Genomic DNA, 20,864 nt, shown 5'->3' with positions numbered 1-20,864 from the left:
ACTAAGGAAAGGGAACAGACTATGACTTTTGCCAGTTATACATCACTGCGAGCTTGATATTACAGTAAGCTTGGAGCACAACTTTAAGGGATGTGGAAAACTGGAGGGTTTCACTTTTTTTAAAAAACCATCCCTGAAGTAGCTCCTCACTAAATTGGCAACCTACTCAGTTAACCTAAGGCATTTGTGAGTTTTTCCTGATCATTCCATGCCATGAATATGCATTCTGTTGCAGATTTTATAAAATGCAAATGGGAGACACCAAGAAGACAGCAAGTTTTCTGCCACAAAGATAAATGTGGGGGAATTGTACAATTGACTCTGCATTACATACTAACTTAAGTAAAAAATATTATAGATTAGCACCTGTTTATTTATAAACTTTTTAATATTGTTTCTAATATTGCTTTCTCAAACCACTTATTTATGGTGGAATAGTTCCAAGCTGTCAATTAATGTGTACATTTTTCCCTGTCAAATACATTTGTCATATATTTCCCTGTCAAAAGTACATTTGACAAAATATTTAAGGAAAAAATAACTCATGTTATTTGAGAACAAGTTAAATGTTCTGCTGTCCTTAGGATACTTCATATAATCTCATACCTTGGATAACTCAAAAAATTCCTTCTGGAAATTGTCAGTACTGTTTTGCTTTTTTTTTAAATACAGACTTCTTGTGAACAGGGTCTTAGTTCAACCTGTTTGCTTTTTCCTATGCAAATACATTGAACATTGCTTTGAAATTCAGTCGCATCTCAGACTATGAAAAGAAATCTTCTTCTCATTTGTTCAAAATTAACAAGAATTTTATTAACATTGAACAGGGGTCATTTGGACTGAAACATTCTTACTGTCTCTCAGCATTAATTCTTGTGTGCCTGTTCATACCCCTTTTCTACTGAGCTGTGAAGTGATGGGGCAATGACAACCTGAAAGGTAGACAGTGATGACAGCAGGATTACGTACAAGGTTTGTAACCTGCCAACGGCCTTGATTAGAAACTATCATGATTCATAATTAGGAGACAAGAGTTGTTTCCTAACTGTATTACTGAAGCATAAGCATGTTCTTTTTTGCTTTCTTGTGCATGGAATGATGGCTACTGAAATCTGCCTCCTCCTAGTTACCCTTTCCTACAGGAAGAATATGAAATAAATTTCTTAAATAAAAATGACAGAAAACAACAATAAATAAAAGATACCCAGTGTCAGGAATAGCAAATCCTCCTGAGTTCATTCCACTGTCCCAGTAGCTGCTCTTCACGATCAGTTCTCTCTTAAAGGATTGGTGACACACTGCTCAGATTTTGCCCAGTAATTGAATTTTTATGGCCTGTCAGATATATCAGTTTTTACTTCATGTCAAACTACTTCCTTGGATTTTTATCTCCCCCCCCAGTTATCTCACAGATGCTTTGGGCAATGTCTGGTTTCTTTAAATTTATTAATTCACTGAACTTCATATGGGCACTAGGAAAAATATCCACATGACTGTTATTTTGAGTCTGAAAGCCTCTGAGAAGGAAAAGGAGTGAGAGAGAGATGGAGGAAGGGAAGGAGAAGTGAGAAAGACCAAGGATCATGTCCCTTGTCAGACCCCCATCTCCTTTCTAGGTGGTAAATGTTAAATAATTAGAGCATATCCTATGAGATCTTTGCTGAATACTCAGTAAACAGGTTTTACATGTAGCCCATTACTACATGTATCAACCACTGAAGAGAATGACATATCTGAGTGTTTATGCACTAAAGACAAACACGGAAGTCCATTTAAAATGAAACCTTTCATGATTTTAGGCAATACAGAAATCTTTCTTTTGTAAAAACTACAAGAAGAGAAATTAACTTGAGAATTCAGAATGAGCAATGCTTAGCCCATTTTGTCTATCTGAAATATTCATGAAAACGTTTTACAATTTGATGATGATGTTCTTGGTATATATGCTAATCTTAAGTAAGCAAGCTATGAACTCAGGAAAAGTTACAGGATTAAAACCTGATTCACTTGCGGTTTCAATAACTTTTTTTTTCAGAGAAAATGAACATTGCTCAGTATTGCTTTACGTATCTCTTTAATTAAAATGAACTGAATTAGCAGCGTTTTCTTGTTCAGCTCTAATAAGTCAAAGTTCTGTGGTACCTTACACCTTCTGGCTCACTATGCAAATATTTCATTTTATGTTGCAAAAATTTCACCTTCTGAATGATTATTGCATACATTGTATATATATAAGTCACTGAACTGAGGAGAAAAGGTGGGTATATTCCATTTATTTGTAAAAGTATTGCAAGTGGTGAGCTTTTTTTTTTTATTTTTTTTCCCTGAAACCAATATAAGACTATTCTTAGCTAAATAATTCTCCATATTAGAATAGAGATGGAGTTGTACATACTTACTAGGCATGAAAAGATTGTTTAAAGGTTCTCAAATAACATGGTGAAAAGGAAAAAAAGGTAAGGGGAAAGAATTCAATTTTAATATTTACCTATTATCATCTCAAACAGAGGAGTTTGTCTCTCTGGCAAAAAGGGGAACCTTTTAGTTCGTTCCCTTCTTGCCAAATGCTGACTCTGAAAGAGAAATCACGCCAACAAAATTATAGGCTCTCCCTGGTGAATGTAATTTTCTTTTAAATTTGTAGGAGTGATCTAATCTCAATAAGACTTCTAATACTCTCCTCAGGCTAGCAGTAATAGTTAATGGCAAAAATTAACAGGCATGTGTATGTGTATTATGAGGGAATGTTTGTTATCTTTCAGATCATTGAAGTTGGAATTGGATAAATATTGATCTCACAATTTTGAATAATTCCAGAACGATTATTCCAGACTGATCAATGTTTTAAAATGAGCTGTTACTGTGTATTTGTGTACAGACTTGTTAAATTGAGCAATGTATGTAGCTAATGAAAATGTGAGGCATAAAATTATGTAGCACCATTTTTGGCTCCAGAAATTTGAACCATCACTCTTCTGTATTTCTGTATTAGGAAAAACAAAACAAAACAAACAAACAAAACCCCCACATGTATTCTGAAGCTTTTAATACTTTGAAATTTTAAAATTAAGGATAAAAAAATTTGAAATTTAAAAATAAAAAAAATTCGAGGACACAGTCATAACTTAAGACCTTGCTGCTTTTACTGTGTGCATACAAGCTTTTAAACATTGCCAGATGTTAAAATAAAATTGCATAGATCTTGCAAAAACCAGTAGTTTACAGTTTGGAGGCAATTCATAAATGCTTCTTCAGAGCCCTTGAAACAGTTATTAGTGCCTATTAAAGTAAGTATTATCCGTAACAGAATTTTTAAAGGCATGTAACACAAAAATAGCAAATTGCAAAGTCCAAATTATGAATTCAGTTCTCCTTAGAGTGAATGTGCTTGTGAGGAGAAGGATATTTTGTGGGAATTAGGTTTCCTTGGGGTTTGCATGCAAAGGATTAAATGTGCTCCACAATTAACCCCTTCATAAAATGGCTCAGGAAAATGGGAGCATATCACTTTATGGAGTTTCTGCTTTATGCTTCCCTGGCTATATAAATATCACACAACATGGTATGTTTCTCCTTTTCTCTTGGAGCTCTATGTCCTTCCTGTCAGAATGGATTTTTGTGGTTTCCTGCAATTGCCACCGTTGTAATCCTGGTGTTGCTCTTTCTAGGAGGGACATGGTATCGGAAGATGAAGCATTAACTCATGGCAGATTGCTGCCTAAAAGCTCTGCCACTGCAGAAGAGTATGCTGAACTCCCCTTTTTTGCTCTTTACTTCTCTTTTTTTTTTCCTACTGACCAGCACCAAGAACCAAGCAGTTTGCATAAGCTTCCTAAGAATCACAAAATCATAGAACTGTTTAGATTGGAAAAGACCCTTAAACATATCAAATATAACCATTAACCCAGCACTGTCAAGTCCACCACTAAACCATGTTCCTAAGTGCCCCATCTACACATCTTTTAAATACCTTCAGGGATGATGGCTTAAGCACTTCCCTGGGCAGCCTGTTGCCCTGCTTGACGATCCTTTCAGTGAAGAAATTTTTCCGAATACCTCATCTAAACTTCCCCTGTCACAACTTAAGGCTGCTACCTCTTGTCCTGTCTCTGTGTCAGGGAGTTGCCTTCTGCAGACTCTGGGAACCTGTTAGTCTGTACAGAGATAGACAGTGCACAGTTTTAAACTAGCTCTAATTAAGAGCTTTGAACAGACCTGTTTTATTAACCATTTAGTTTTTTATTTATCATAGTGAGTGTGTGTTTTCTTTTCATATAGAAAGCATGAGGAACCATCAAGCTGACTGGAACCTTTCCAGGGATGTCACTCTGGACTTGGCATAATGAAATTTTATTTTATTGTTGAGATCATTAATCCTACTTACCAATGATTACCTTTTTCTTCAATCCATTTAAACTGTTGGTAAGAAGAACCCTAGCATCTTCTTGAATCTGGCTGAAGAATAAAAGGAATAGCTGATTAACTGCTCTTTAATCATCTAGTTATATCAGAAGTATAATTGTTTCTCTAACGCTTCTTTTTTTCTCTAGTAGAATTGAAGTTACTGCTTCAATATTATTTAAAAAATGATCAATTGCAATAAAATATAGAATCTATATGCCCTAAACATGAAAGTAAACTATGAAATTCTGACATCTCCATTTGAAAATCTGATGTCCGGTTCTGTTTGCCCGGAATTTCCTTCATTGTCAGACAAAGGCCAGTGTCCCATTTAAAAAATAAATAAATAAAAAATTAAAAATTGTTAATTTACTGAAAATCTGTTGCTTAAAAATAAAGTTCTATCAGTGAAAGGTTTGGAACGTAATAAATGTAGAGGATCACCATTTTTGGGAAACTCAAACAGATCCTTAATGAAAACAGTATGCACTTCTATTTAGCATTGGTACTCTCAGTATCTCTGATATCTACTGTGTCTGAGAACTTTTTTATTTCAAACTATTCTATCAATCAAAAACTAATAAACCAAAGAAGTGTATTAGATGAAGCGGAAGGACTTATATTCATGGCATAGCTAGAAAATGGAATCAATCTTCAATATCTTGCCACTTTCCATCTGGGCATTATTCCAGCAATTTAAATGACTAAATGTATTAAGAGTATTCCTGATTAAATGGTAGCTCTGAATGTCTTTTTATAAATGGTATGGCCCATAAAGAACTGAATTTGTTGTGGTGGTTAACGAAATCTGCATTTTGTTTACCAAAGTGTACTCGATACTAGTGCAGTATAACACAATGGTGCTTGTGAGCATCTGTCCCTGGAAAAAGCCCTCCAACTAGAAAGAGTTTGCAGTTAGAAGCAGCTTCTTTTAAAGTATGCAAAGCCAGCTTTTTTCCTTTTTTATTTTCTTTTTCCTTTTTTAAATTTCTTGTGGGCATGGTGAAGCATTACATCTTGGTAACTTTCCACAAAAGACAAAACTAAAAGGAAAAGCAACATATTTTATAAGTGGAAATGTAGGGCAGAAGAAAGGAGGGGAAAACAGTAAGGAACAAATAAACCAGAATGACTAGAACAGCAAAATTACATGTTGCTTGATTTGCTTCTTTCTCCTCATTTAATTTATTGTTGCTGTCACCTTTCTTAAATGCTTGTTTCCATGGGAGTCTGCAGTGTGGTCCTGACAGTTCTTCTGGCAGGTGACAGTTTTGACAGGATAGATTTGCCCTCCTTTCAACTCAAAAGGGGTAAGTGGGAGAACTTGGTGTTCTTCATTGCTGAAGTAATGCCATCCTGCTGGGACCTCCCTCCTGTTCCTTCAAGTAGCATTGTCTTCTTGGCAAGGAGATGTGTTCTCAGTTGTTTTAGTTTTCTTATTCATCCTTTCTATGTGCAAGAGACTAAGAAAAAGTCCATAAGGTCCTTCACTGAGCCATATAAATGTTTAGTGGGTATAATGACTGTGTTAGTCATATGTGGCAACATTGCAAATGATTTTTATGGATTGCCTCAACCAAATGCCAACAAACCTGTACTGTGTAGCAAAGCAGAAGGCATAGTTGATTTCACATATGTCACAGAAAATGGTGCTGGAAATGTTGAGCTAGCTAAACACTTTTTGTACTCTGTAACCCTCTACCTTTGAGGCCAACCTGATTTCTTTGTTATACAGCCTGCCAAAAAGAAACTTGTAAGAGGCCAACCCATTAAGAAAGATTAATACTAAAAATCATTTCTAATAGATCATTTGATTTATGATATCTTTGGCCCTGTAAGTCCAGAAGCAAGATACTTGGGTGAGATGGGGTCATCATTTCCAACAGCAGAAAAATCTATTTCTGATTAATGTTGTCTTGAATGTAACAGCAAGAGTGCTTAACAGCAAGTTAGTTAAAATCATAGTGTTTAAACCTCTGTCAATTCACATCACTCAGTTCCTCTGAATATAACTAGCATCACTTCATCTGACTTCCTTGCTATTCCTCATATATATATATATGTTTAAAGCCATGAATTAATACAGCTTTTGAGTGTAGCATCTATCAGCTAAGCTGTTATAAATGTTTCTGTGTTTATTTTGCACAGGTTGTGTTTATCTTTGCACACTTTTGTGTTTACTGGTTGACAGGTAAAATTTTTTCAACTTAAGGCTCTTCAGTTGACAAGAGCTGCCTTCCTCCCAAGCTGTGATATTCGACTGCTGTAACTAAGTCTCTTAGTTCATACCACTTCTGATGCAACTGACATGCAGAATGAACAATAAGAAAAATTAAACTCAGGTGGAGGTGAAAACATCATACTATGTCCCTGCAACAGTTTAAAATTGATTCCTGTGTTCCTGAATCTCAGCATTCTCTGCTGTGAGAAAATGTCTGTAAACCCACAAATTATTTTGTCTCCCTCAAGTTTTGAATTACATGGGGACACAATAATGTATTGCAGCTACCAGTTTCCTAGCTGTTGATTTTGCCTGAAATCAAAACCTCTTACTTTTTAGTAAATAGAGTGGAAACTCTAAGGTAATGAAGAAATTTTTAGAAATGCTTGTAAGAAAGACAACAGTGCAATTTCTTAGTTGTTAACTGAACAATTGAGAAAGTAGTGAACAAAACAGGATAGAGAAAAGAGTTCCATGTTGTTAATTCATACTGGAGAACTAAATTTCTGTCATGGGGTTCATATGTGAGCTTAGAGGAGTCAGTTAAGACAGATTTTAGGGACTGACACTGTTATTTTCTGAGTGAATCCTTGGGGATTGATCTATGGAATGTTGACCACTTGCAGCTTTACTAACTTGGCTTTGAATATATATGAAAGGCTGTGTATTAACATTGTGAAAATGAGCTTCCAAGAGTTTTCTACCAAGTGCCCAAATTAGTCAGTACCTTTGATCTTACTCTCACTGTACCTCTGTTCTGTATAAAGTAGATGTAATGGTACTCTCTCATCCCAGTGATGTTGTGAATATAAATGTAGTAATGTTTGTGAAGTACTCAGACACTGTACGAATATCATAGAAATTAGATTTTCAGTAATGTTTGGTAAGTAAATTATGGGGGCACAAAACATGGAGTGAATAAAGTTTTGAATTTGATAAATAGGTAATATCCATTAATTAAATTATCAAAAGAAACTCCTGTTCAAACTGTAGCACATGAACATGTCATTAAAAAGGGTGCACCATAATACATATGTAGAAAGGGGCTGAACTAATGCTGTTAGTGTTTATGATCACAGTACAGTTCTTTTGATGTATACATTGTATGTTAATATATATTAGCAAAATTTCTGAGTGTGAAGGATTTATAGCATAAAACTCACATCTTGGCTTGTAGTTCTGCATAAAAATAGGGGTAATGTGGTTGACCAAAGGCTCAGGCCCTAAGATACTGTCCTGAGTTCAGCACTAGCAGTAATTTTTCTCCTTCTTAGTAGCTGGTGTATGAAAGTTGTGGTACGTACAGAAGGATGTACATCTTTCAGTTAATTGTGTGTTAATTCTTGGCTTGTCAAAATGGCTAAGAATCTTGCGTAAGTTCCATTATAGCAGGAATTTAGAAACATAGAATCATAGAATACTTAGGGTTGGAAAGGACCTTAAGATCATCTAGTTCCAACCCTCATGCCATGGGCAGGGCAACTCACACTAAACCATGTCACACAAGGATTCGTCCAACCTGGCCTTGAACACTGCCAGGGATGGAGCATTCACAGCCTCCCTGGCAACCCATTCCAATACCTCACCACCCTTACAGTAAAGAGTTTCTTCCTTAGATCCAGTCTAAACCACCCCTGTTTAGGATTTAAGCTGTTACCCCTTGTCCTGTCACTACAGTCCCTAATGAATAGTCCATCCCCAACTTCCTTATAGGCCCCCTTCAGACACTGGAAGGCTGCTATGAGGTCTCCACGAAGCCTTCTGTTCTCCAGGCTGAACAGCCCCGACTTTCTCAGCCTGTCTTCATACAGGTCGTTCTCCAGTCCCCTGATCATCCTCATGGCCCTCTTCTGGACTTCATTCGATTTGCTTTATAAAAATAACTATACTGAATAAGATAAATTTTTATGTAGGGAAAAAAATTCACCCATCTTTTGGCTTTCTCAAATTTTAATTTTAATATATGCCATATTTGTTTAGAAGGGGAATTTTGGGCAAAAAGAGCTTCTTATTTGATTTTTGCTATAAATGGTCAGTGTCTCATTTTAAACAAGGTCCCAATACCTAACTCATTTAACTGATGTCCCCACTTTAATTGTTTACTTCATTGTATGTGAAGCAAATTATGAAATTGCCAAATCGTAGTAAAAGTACAGGAAGTTTTGGAATTTTCATTACCAAAATCAAATCACAGAAATGAGAAAAAATATAATACCAATTTATTTTTATAATTCAGTTAAGCTACAATTGATTCTATACTAAAAACTAATCAGTATACTATAATTGGAGAGATATTTTTGGACTGGTGTACCAGCTGGTATCGCAGATGGTACAGATGGCATAAGGCTCTTTAATGGGATAAAGATAATGTGTTGGCACAGAGTTGAGTATATGAACATGTGATTTTTCTTTTCCATTATAAACTGTCTAATTCGTTTATAATCACACGATACATTTGTATTCCATAAATCTGAGTAAATACTAAGATCAATACTTTGCAGTCAGTGACATTATTATAGCCATCATTTGTTCTGGAAAATCTCATATGCCATAGTAGGCAACAACATATTAAATGTGTCAGTTTAAAAGAAAGGATTGCAAGACAAGTTTGATATTATCTAAATGGTCTTCCTTGTATTTTTAAGGAGGATTAATAGAGAAATTTATGGAAACAGCTGAATCCCTCAGAAAGGTTTTATTCTCATGAGCTTTCTGATTTTTTTTTTTAGGAGCAAGATCTTTCTGACTACTGTGTGTATAGGGACTGAAGTGCTTTGACGTAGGACAAAATTATACTGCCATTTTTTCAGAAATAAACCTCTGTTGAAGTTTAACATTCTTGCCTTTTTGTAAATCTAAATCTCATTCCCTGATTTTGTTTATGTATTATTAAAAATAGGGATATGATTAATATATTAGGAAATAAGTCAACACTGTTATTTGCAAAACCAGGGAAGGAGGAAATGGGGGTAAGAGTAAAGTTATTTTGAGATTATGTTGTCATTTGTCTTTTCACTTTCACTGGGGTGCTGTAAATTCCAAGTTGGTAAAATTTTTCCATTTCATTCATAGGAAGTGGAAGATTAACCTGAACCTTTTATTAGTCTTCTTCTCTGATTTCTGTTGTTAGGGTTTCTTTGGGTTTGTTTTTTTTAATTTATTCTTTCTTTGCTGAGAAACTACAGGTTATAATCTCCTGTTTGGAAGAGTTCAGAAGAGCCTTCCTTCAGTATCATAGAGCATTTTTGATCAGACCTTTGAGATGCCAGCTGCTTTATTTTTCAGTCTTGTAATTTTAAAATAATAATAATTATCATCATGATCTTTATCTTCTTAATTATCTCAGTATAAATTTTTTTAAACATTCTGGTTTGTAAAGCTGATATTATATAAATAATTTCAACTTCTATAAACCTCCTTCACAACTAAGAGAGGTGCTACAATTCACTGAGAGGTTGATTTTTAATCAGGAATGAAATACTGGGATTGCAGGTTGTTTTTTTCAGATAGACACATCTTGCTTCTTCTTCACACAATGTCTACACTGACTGTTAAATGAGTCCTACAGTTGTCCTTTCTATGGGTGTCAGATTTTGATTGTATAATATACAGTTTACTTTACACTTGGATTGGAGATTCTGAAGATGTGGAAACTGCAGGTAAAATTGATGCAAGACCTTGGTCATCTTTGCCACTGGTCCACACATTAGAATTGCATATAGTTGCTGAAGGAGTCATATTCAGCATAAAATCTCAAACTGAGTTAACTTTTTGTTTACAGTAACCAGCAGAGTACTATAGACATATTTATAACTCTAAGTTATATATGAGATTGTTTTGAGCAATTTCCACACTCTCTCGGGTTCAGCAGTAGCAGTCATTTTTCTCCTTCTTAGTAGCCTATGCAGTGCTGTGCTTTTGACTTTCGGTCTGGGAACATCTCTGATAAACCAATGTTTTTAGTTACTGCTCAGTAATGTTTACTCTGACCAAGGACTTTGTGAGTCTCATGCTCTGCCAGGGAGGAGGGGAAGCCGGGAGGAAGCAGAGACAGGACACCTGACCCAAACTAGCCAAAGAGGTATTCCATACCACAGCACATCATGCCCACTATATAAACTGGGGGCAGTTACCTGGAAGGGCTAGATCACTACTGGGTTCGGGCTGGGTATTGGTGGGTGGGTGGTGAGTAGTTGTATTCTCTTCCCTTGTTATTTCCCTTATCATTATTATTACTGGTGGTAGCAGTAGTGGTTTGTAGTGGCATGTGGTTATACCTTAGTTACTGGACTGTTCTTATCTTAACCTGTGGGAGTTACATGCTTTCGATTCTCCTCCCCATCCCTCCAGGAGCAGGGGGGAAGGAAGGAGGGGGAGTGAGTGAGTGGCTACGTGGTTCTGAGTTACTGACTGGACTTAAACCACGACACACACTAAATTTCAAACTTAGTTTTTTGCATTCTACTTACTCATCACTTTTAGTTTGATCTTCCTCAACTTGAACAGACCAAGAAAAAAAAAAACTTTCCGAATTTTAATGTAACAGGGACTATATCAGTATGTTTCAGTAGCTCATATAATAATTTGAAATTAACTGCAGAATATAACATCTGTTTTCAGAGCAGAAAGTCTGATTGTTAGCTGCCTTTCACTGCATTAGGCTCTTGGAGAGGTGCACAGGAAAAGATTTATTCTTTTTGTTCAATGTCAGTTACAGACATATTCTTAACCTTTCCTGGGGGAATGCAGATACATTATTCTTGCTGCTCATTGCTGCATAGCGAAGCCTGGGCTCAGTTTTTTGTTGCCTTTCACTTCTCGTAGTAAGATGCACTTCTACAAATTGAGTAAAAACCCTTCCAAATGAGAAATAATACTTAAACCCATATTTATTTTATGCTAGAAATAAATTACTAAGCATAAGGCTGTTGGGAAATGGACCTTCTGTGTTTCATAGACATTAAGTCTGTGAGCTTTTCTAACTAACCTAGCAATACTCTATGGGATCCTCTGGGTGATTTTTAAATATTTTTTTTGTTATCTTAATTTTATCCTCACTGTTCTCAAGTTCCAGGTGAGAAGTTAGCTACCTTTATTTTTCATTTATTTAATAAGTGCTTTCATTGTTAGTCTTTTTAGCAAGTAAAAAAATTGCAATCAAAATATTGTGTTAACTCATAAGTTCCTTTATGTATAATTATTCCATATAAGGTAGACATTGCTAGGGGAGAAAAATGTCCCCCACATGGATAAGATAATGACAAATTTACTCAGGTAATATTTTAGGATCATTATTGTATACTATTTTCATAAATGAAGTCTCAAAAGCATGTGATAAAATAGTCATATTTTAATTACTTACCTGAGTTAAAGGTATCATATAATTATACTTTGGAAAGGCTCAGTGATTCCACGTCAATTTTTTTCTGTCATATAATAAAAATATTCTTTCAAATATGCTATATGTTCTGCTGTGAGGACTTCTTTACAATGCAGTAGTTGTTTTTAAACTATGAAAATATTTTGAAAAGTGATGATTTAAGTTTCTGAAGCTGTAATAAATTAAAATTAATAAATTTTCTTTTACGTACATGTTCTGATATATGTAAGGTAAAAATATTAACTGAATATGTTACCCTGGGGCATGTAATCTAAAGACAGAATTTTTTCTTTCACTTGATCAGCTTAGGAGCAACATTTTTTTTAGATCATTTAGGTAGGTCAAACCACAGATAAAAGTATATTAGTTATTTATCTGCTTGATCATCACCATGCAGACATAAAAGGAATCCAGCTGTTTTTCTAGACAGTGATGTACAATGCAGAAATACCACAGCTGAGCTAGATCTGCAGTGGGAAATAATATGCAAGTGCTAGTGCAGGACCTTCACTGGGCTCATTAGCTGACTATGCAATGCTAACTATAGTAGGTATTATGCCATGTAAGCAGAGCTGTGCTACTTCTCAGACATAGCTACTGCTGAAACAATGCTATTTTTGTCAATTACAAACTCCTAACGACTTATGCAGAGCTAGCTGCATGCGTCTAGCTCCCCCGTAGAGTGGGGAAGAAAGAAGGCAGCTTCCAACAGAAAAACTTAAAAAGAGAGATAAATGGCACTGAGTTTCTTTCACCTATGGGTTAAGTCTCCTGGAGTCACAGAGTATCAGGCCTATCACTGCTGATGCTGCCAGGCTGACACTTGCTCAGTGAGTGTGAGCAAGCCGTTTTCTTTCCTGTCATCTGTAAAACTGGGTAGCTCCTTTCAGCTTTGGAAGGAAGATGCTACAACAACTGTCCAAGGAAATCTCAATTTCTTCATATAATTAGCATTACTGACACATCAGTAAAAACTTTGCTAGTGCCTTTTAGTAGAGATCTGCAATCAGCCAGCTATTAGTTTTGATGGTTATTCCAAAATTACTGGAAAACTAAAATTTGAGAATGAGAGAACTGCTTAGTGCTTAGTGCACCCCAAAGATAACGTTATTTGGCTTTTTTTCTGATTTGAACTGCTAGGAAATGTGTGTTTGGTACAAGATGTGAGTTAAAAAGTGCTTTAAATAGAGTAACTTGGGTTTGTGTCTTTGAAGTGAGAAAACCTGGCTGATGTCAACATAGCTACAAAATCTTTTTTTTTTTTTTTTGTTGTTGGAAAAAGTACTGGATAAAAATTTTGTTCGGCTATGAGTCAGTTTCTCTAATAAAGAAAAACGTTCTCAGAAGTTGTTTTGGATTAGTTGTAATGAGTAGGTGGTTGCAGTGCCCAAACTATAGCTGTTCAGTGTAAGCCATTCTCAGAAGATAATACTACAGATATTTCTCTATTTTTCTGAAGTCTATTATGATATAAATGCCTCCCCTAATTAATTAGACACATGTTGCTTTTTCCATACTTTTCTTTCTTTACTGAGCTGTAGTTCATGTGTCATCTTCAGAAAAGCCCTGGAAAGATTCTAGCTGGTCAAAGACTTTGGGAAGAAATTAATGGATGCAAATTATGATTAATAACTTACTTTGCTTTTCTTTTTACAGCAGCAGCAATGCAGCACATATATTCAAAGTGCTTAAATTGGCAAGTAGCAGTATATATAATATATAAAATTCTTTGGTTGGTAAAAAAAAACATTACACAAACTAAGAATGCAGCCAGAAACATTCAGAAAATGCCTTTGGCCTACAACTTTCAAGTCGTGACAGGACGTCCTGCCATCTCAAAGGTTCTCCCTGTCATTTGGGTCAGGCTCCCTGTCTACCTTAGATGATGTCAGTAAGTGGTGTCCTCTGTGGCTCTAATGCTCTAATGTCATGCTCTCCCACAGAAAACAATCTGTTTATCTCTTATCTAGGATGACAAATAGAGGTTTTCGTGGAAATCTTGCATATGCTAGTTCTGAGCAAGGATGGACAGGTTGCCTGTTTGGTAAAGGAGAATTTTTTTAACTCTGAAAATGTGGTAAGAATTTGCCCCTGTGAAATATACCCTTTCAGGAATATCAGCTTTTTCTCATTGTTTGAAGTTGAGTTATTATGCATTTTCTGGATGAGGAATGAGTACACAGGCTTTTTTAGGAGACAGGCTTGTTTAACCATTCTTTGTTATTGGTAATAAATTCCACCTTACATTGTTCATGAAGTGACTGATTTAAGAATCAATCAGATGTTCCACCAGGTTGTGTCTTTTCAGAGCATTTTATGGACTAACATAATCTTACTCTGAGATACCAGATTCTTTATCATAAATGTCATACCTATCTTGCCTCTATACAAATGCCCGTAGTATGTGGAATAAACAAGAGGAATTAGAGATGTGTGCATGTCTATGTGGCATCACAGGAACATGGTGGAATGGCTGCTATGACTGGAGTGTTGGAATGGAAAGTTACAGGCTCTCTAGGAAAGACAAGCTAGACAGACAGGGAGGGGGTGGAGAAACATCAATGTGATAGGTGGACTACTCAGTGGATAAAGAACTGGCTGGATGGCTGCACACAAAGAGTTGTGGTCAATGGTTCAATGTCCGGCTGGAGACCAGTAACGAGTGGTGTCCCTTTGGGTGGTGTTGGGACCGGTCTTGTTTAACATCTTTGTCGGTGACATGGACTGTGGGATTGAGTGCACCCTCAGGAAGTTTGCCGATGACACCAAGCTGTGTGATTCGGTTGATATGGTGGAGGGAAGGAATGCCATCCAGAGGGACCTTGACAGGCTGGAGAGGAGGGCCTGTGCATATCTCCTGAAGTTTAAGATTGAGTGCAAGGTCCTGAACCTGTGTCATGGCAATTCCAAGCAGAAATACAGGTGGAGAATGGATGGCAAACGGCCCTGAGGAGAAGGGCTTGGGGGATGTTGGTTGACAAGAAGTACATTACCTGGCCAGTATGCACTTGCAGCCCAGAAAGCCAATTGTATCCTGGGCTGCATCAAAAGGAGCATGGCCAGCATGTCGAGGAAGGTGATTTGCTTGCTCTACTCCACTCTCATGAGACCCCACCTACAGTACTGCAATCAGCTCTGAGGCCTCTAACACCAGGGAGATGCGGACCTCTTGGAGTGAATCTGGAGGAGGGCCACAAAGATGATCAGAGGACTGGAGAGGATGGAGGACTCTCCCATGAAGACAGGCTGAGAGAGTCTGTCTTTTTTGGCCTGGAAAAGAGAAGGCTCAACGGGGTCCTTACAGCAGCTTCCAGTACCAAAAAGGGGGCCTGTAACAAATCTGAAGAGGGCAGGTAGGATAAGACAAGGGGTAGTGGCTTTAAACTGAAAGAAGGTAGATTGAGATTAGATATAAGGACAAAGATTTTTACTATGAGATTGGTGTGACACTGGAACAGGTTGCCTAGAGAAGCAGTGGATATCCCATCCCTAGCAGTGTTCAAGGCCAGGTTGCATGAGGCTTTGAGTAACCTGGTCTAGTAGAAGATGTCCCTGCCCGTGGCAGCGGGGGTGGAACTAGGATGATCTTCAAGACCCCTTCTAACCCAGACTATTCTATGTTTTTGTGCAGGGATGAGTGCTTTTAGTTGGTTTCTTCTTTCTCTGTACCCTTTTGCTGTGACATTAGCATGAAAACAATTGAGGTTCTGTTGGTCATAATAAAGTGAAAAAAGTATTATTTTCTTTGAGTCTTTTTTTTGTTTGGGCTATGTTAAGACTTGAGGGAAATACTTCAATATTCAAGTGTATCTTTTATTTCATAGCCTTGTTTTTTTACGTGACTTACTATGTAAAAATGATCCAAGGAAAATCTCTGTGAGAGAGCTTTCTTGCTTTAGAACTGAAATTATGTAATGCCTACAAAAATGTTGTCTTTAGGCTAATACAATGGGACAGGTCAAGCAATGTTCAAAGGCTCGGTATTCTATTTATCAACAATAGATACCAAACATTCCTTTCCTCAGAATCAGAAGCTTTATTTTAATTCCTTTTATCTAGCTGGAGAAAGGTTAAAAGGAAAGATTAAGGTATTAAGGTTTGTAAGAATTATGAGATTCTCTTCAGCAATTCCACAGAATTTCCGAAGAATTTATTTTTGGCTCAGCGGCATGATAGCACAAACCAACTTTTGTGCTGCTTTCAGCTGAGCTATTTATACTTTGTAGTTTGCTGAAGACAGTGCCTGAGGTTGTTATTATTATTTTATTTTGTGCTCCAAATGTTTTAAAATTCACACAAAGTGACAGTTCTGTGAGTTTAACTCAGTGGAAGAAAATCCGTATCATACCAACCCAGAAAAGCAGGTGATATTTCTTGTAGCCTAAAGGAATGAGACCTTGTCCTGGGTTCAGCAGTGGCAGTCACTTTTTCTCCTTCTTGGTAGCTGGTGCAGTGCTGTGTTTTGACTTTCGGGCTGAGAACGGTTGCTGATAGCACATATGTTTTGAGTTACTGCTCAAGTGTTTGGTTTGTCCAAGGACTCATGAGCCTCATGCTCTGCTAGGAAGGAGAGACAGGACACCTGACCCAGGCTAGCCAAAGAGGTATTCCATACCATAGCACGTCATGCCCAGGATGTAACCCGGAAGGGCTGGAGCTCTGGAGGGATGGAGGAGGTATAGGTCAGTGCTCGGTTGGGCAGGGTGGGGTGAGTTATGGGTCGGTGGCTGGTGAGATGTTGTATTCTATTCACTTATTATTTCCTTTATCATTATTGTTTGTAGTAGCAGTAGCAGTAGTGATTTATTTTATACCTTAGTTATTAAACTGTTCTTATCTCAGCCTGTAGGGGCTACATTCTTTGAATTCCCCTTCCTAACTCTCCTGGAGTTGGGGGAGCAAGGGGGAGAGTGAGTACACAAGTTGTGTGGATTGGTTTAAACCATGACAGACCTGTTCCCTATTTCTCTTTTGGAAATTATGTGAGGGAGCAGGTGGGGAAAAGAGTGATAGCAACATAAACTTCCTCCCTGAAACAGAATTCTATAAAAATGCAAAAGTATGTCCAGGGCTTGGCTGAAAAGCCTGATGTGGTCAAGTAGCTATTCTACAACTGAGGAGGACTATTACTAAGAGATACGAGAGCAGACCAGGTGCTCAGTGGTGCAGACCTATGTTACATGTTTCTAATCACTGTTTAGAAAGTTTAACTTTGCCACCAGTGAGAATTATTCCATTAACTTCAGTGGGTTTTAGCTCAATACAAGGCCAAAAACAAACTATATGTATTGAAAAGAGGGATAATGGGTTTAAACTTAAACAGGGAAGTTCAGGTTAGATATAAGGAATAAGTTCTTTACTGTGAGGCTGCTGAAGCACTGAAATGGGTTGCCCAGAGAAGTGGTAAATGCTCCATCCCTGGCAGTGGTCAAGGCCTTGTTGCCTGTCCATGGCAGGGTGGTTGGAACTACTAGATGATCTTAAGGTCCTTTCCAACCCCAACATTCTATGATTCTATAAAAGAAACAAATTAAGCGCTGGAGAAATACAGATTTTTGTGCAATGTCTTTTTCTTTCTTTCTTGTTAACTTTAATACAAACCTGACTTGTGGGTTGGATTTTCTTTTTGTTGTGTTTTTTTTGTTTTGTTTTTATACAAGCCATAATCAATCCATGAAATTCCTTGCTGCAGGACAGAAATGGGGCCAAGGTCTTGGTCTGCTGCTGGCTTACAGTCCATGTTTATTCTGTTTATGAAGCTGGGTGGAAAGACTGAGAGGCTGTGCATGTTGTGTCACATCAGAACTGTACAATTCATGCCCTGTAGCTTGGGTCATGGAAGAGGCAGCTTGGACCCTGGGATAAGGTGGAACAGACAGCAAACTCTTAAGAACTGTTAGATCATTTTTACTTGAGAAAGAGTAGGCTTTTAGGAGATTAAGTTATTTAATCAAGGATTCAAGTTTGTTTATACTTTTTTCATGAATTTATAATTTTCTTATGTGCTCCTTAGGGTGTCAGACTGACGCAGACTTAAGAATAGCATGGGATCTTTCACAGTCTAGTGAGAAAGCCTGTGCCTTCTGGGGAATGGTCCATGTATTTTACTGTTGTGTAACTCTGATTTCCTATTGATTTTTTATGTCAAATTGCTTGTGATTTGAGTAGAAGTTTCTGTGCTTCAGTCTGAAACCTATTTAAGCCATGCTGTTAGCTAATACACCTGTTTCAGGCTTCTTTCCCATTTCCTTGACGTAATTTATACTTAGCCAGTTATTTCCAAAATGTTTATGTGCACTGAGCTATAAATGACAAGGCAGCAATTTGGTGTGAATTAAAGAGAGAAAAGTTTTCTAGAAGAGATAATATGTTTAACAAATTACTTAGATGCAGACATTCAGGCTAATGTAATGCAAAGGAAATACAAACTCACCCAGTGTTTTTTCTTTGTTTTCCCTACTGTATATCTTCTGTAATTTGTTTTATCTTTACCTGTCCCTGCAACTCCCCCCCCCCCCACTAATAAATTTCTGTAAGAAGTCGTACCAAATAGTCTAGGAACTGCACTTTCATCATCACAGGGCTTTGAGTATCCTCACTGGTGTAGTAAAGTATGATGATGCTGGAGGCAGAAATACTGTTTTATATTTTTTATGGTTTTGTCATATTAGTAATTTTCCTTTAATATATATAGTATTCTATTTCAAAATGTATTTTAAATGAACTGGTTTCAGCTATTCTGATATAAGCTGGTAAGAAATAATGTAACTTGTTTCTACTTGTAAAAAAACATAATCATATGTCAGAGGCATCATCTATTATGGATACAGTTGTAAGAAATATGAAAATAGAGAAACCATGTAGGGTTTCTTTTTCATATTTTCAGGTTTTTATGATTTTAGTAGCTGGACTACATCCATATGTAGCTCCTAATGCAGTTTATAAAACACCTAGAACTGAGCAAGTATAGCGTAGGGTTGTGAAGGTATTAAAGGAAATGATCCATTTTATGGGTTACAGGTAGCACGCTGGGAGATGGTGCTTCCTACAGGTACAGCTGGGAGATGGTGCTTCAGCCTCACCATGCAGGGGGTGTTGTAGGATTTGGGGACAAACACCACTTGCAAGGTATCAGGCAGGAACATCAACAGCAAAAGCAGCTTCACACAGATGCAAAATATTTACTGTGACCAAGAGGTCAGAGGTGATTTTTAAAACTGGATAAAAAGTTCTGCAAGTAGATCTCTCTACAGTAAGAGTTCAGGAGCACATCCCACCGGCATGCCAACCAAGTCATGCTTTACAGCTGCATCCAGGGAGGATAATGGGGTGCAGGTGTGGCAAATGTACCTGCTGGGAGCAAGCATTTCTTTCACTCAAGTGACTGCACCTGAACTTTGCTAACCTACTTGTGGATAACGGGACTCACCATGAGGTAAAGGGGCTGAATCTTAGGTAAAAATTGTGACTTGAGGGTTTATTTTGATTAAAAGTGCAGTGTTATTGGAATTATTTAAAAGCACTGAATTTCAGCTGCTCTAGGAATTTAGAGAGTTTTAGGCAAATAGAAACTGGCAGCCTTGCCTTTGATGGCTTTCATAGACTTATGTAAGCAACCTTACAAATAGTGCTATGGAAAAAGCTTTGAATATATGGCTATTCATGATTTTTTAGAAGCACCTGCTACAACAAGACTATAGGGTGTACAAAGGCTGTGTGACTCAGCCAGAAGTAAGGTGAAAGGCTGTTTGGAGTGAATTAATCTGGGATGAGTTGTTTCCAAGGCATCTATGAGTGTTTTAACGGAGAAGAACAGGGGGAAAGGCTGCAACTGAAGCAGGGAAGTCTTTGCTACAGCAATTTATATTTTTTATAGCTAAAATTATTAATTGTTCATATTTTTAGTGCACGGAGAGCACGAAAAACTGCTTACAATTTATGTAAAACTGTGTTCAGTTGCAGTTCACACTTTTGCGAGTAGAAGTCGGTATGTGTTGAGCTATCACCACCTAGTGGTAAAATAGGAACGATAAAAATAAAATCTTGGAGATTCTTCCAAGCATTTTTTGTTGTTGTTGTTGTTGTTTTTTTTTTTTTTTGTTAGCTGTTGTGCTTTTGTAGGATGTTGTGGAATACGTAGGAGCAATAGGACTGATGAACCTAGTTAGGAATTAAAATTAATAAATGCAGGGGTAATCTGACTATTTTTATCGACTCTTCTGTATTGTACGATAACTTGTTAAGGAGTAGTTACTTATTTAATATTTTCTTTCCTTGTAGATGCAAATAGCTCTAACACCAATTTTATGTTCTTGTATGTGTTGATTGGTTGTAAATGGAGCTTCGATGTTTAAAAGTAAGGGAGGTTTCTATTATATGATGAAAAGTTTTAACAGCTAAACTACAGCTTGCACCTAACTACATTTCATACGTACTCTGTACTGACTTGTTTGTATATATTGTTGCTTGATATTTATTTAATATCTATTTTTAATAACACTTTCGCTTTTAAAATAAAACTAACTTTCAGTAGTCTGGACAGTAAGGGGTGTACTAGGCTCATGAGTGGAAGTAGGCTGGTGGTGGAGTCCTTCTTGAACATGTGTTTTGCTTCTGCCCCTTAATGCCTTGAAAAGGTAACATGGAAAAAGCTATTGAACTGAAGAGCAGAGTTACCATGTAAATCATAGAATCATAGAATAGTTAGGGTTGGAAAGGACCTAAAGATCATCTAGTGCCACCCCCCTGCCATGGGCAGAGACACCTCACACTAAACCGTGTCACCCAAGGCTTTGTCCAGCTTGGCCTTGAACACTGCCAGGGATGGAACATTCAAAACTTCCTTAGGCAACCCATTCCAGC

Source organism: Melopsittacus undulatus, chromosome 7 (genome assembly GCF_012275295.1).
Source record: "Melopsittacus undulatus isolate bMelUnd1 chromosome 7, bMelUnd1.mat.Z, whole genome shotgun sequence".
NCBI lineage: Eukaryota > Metazoa > Chordata > Aves > Psittaciformes > Psittaculidae > Melopsittacus > Melopsittacus undulatus.
This window is presented reverse-complemented; position numbering follows the sequence as displayed.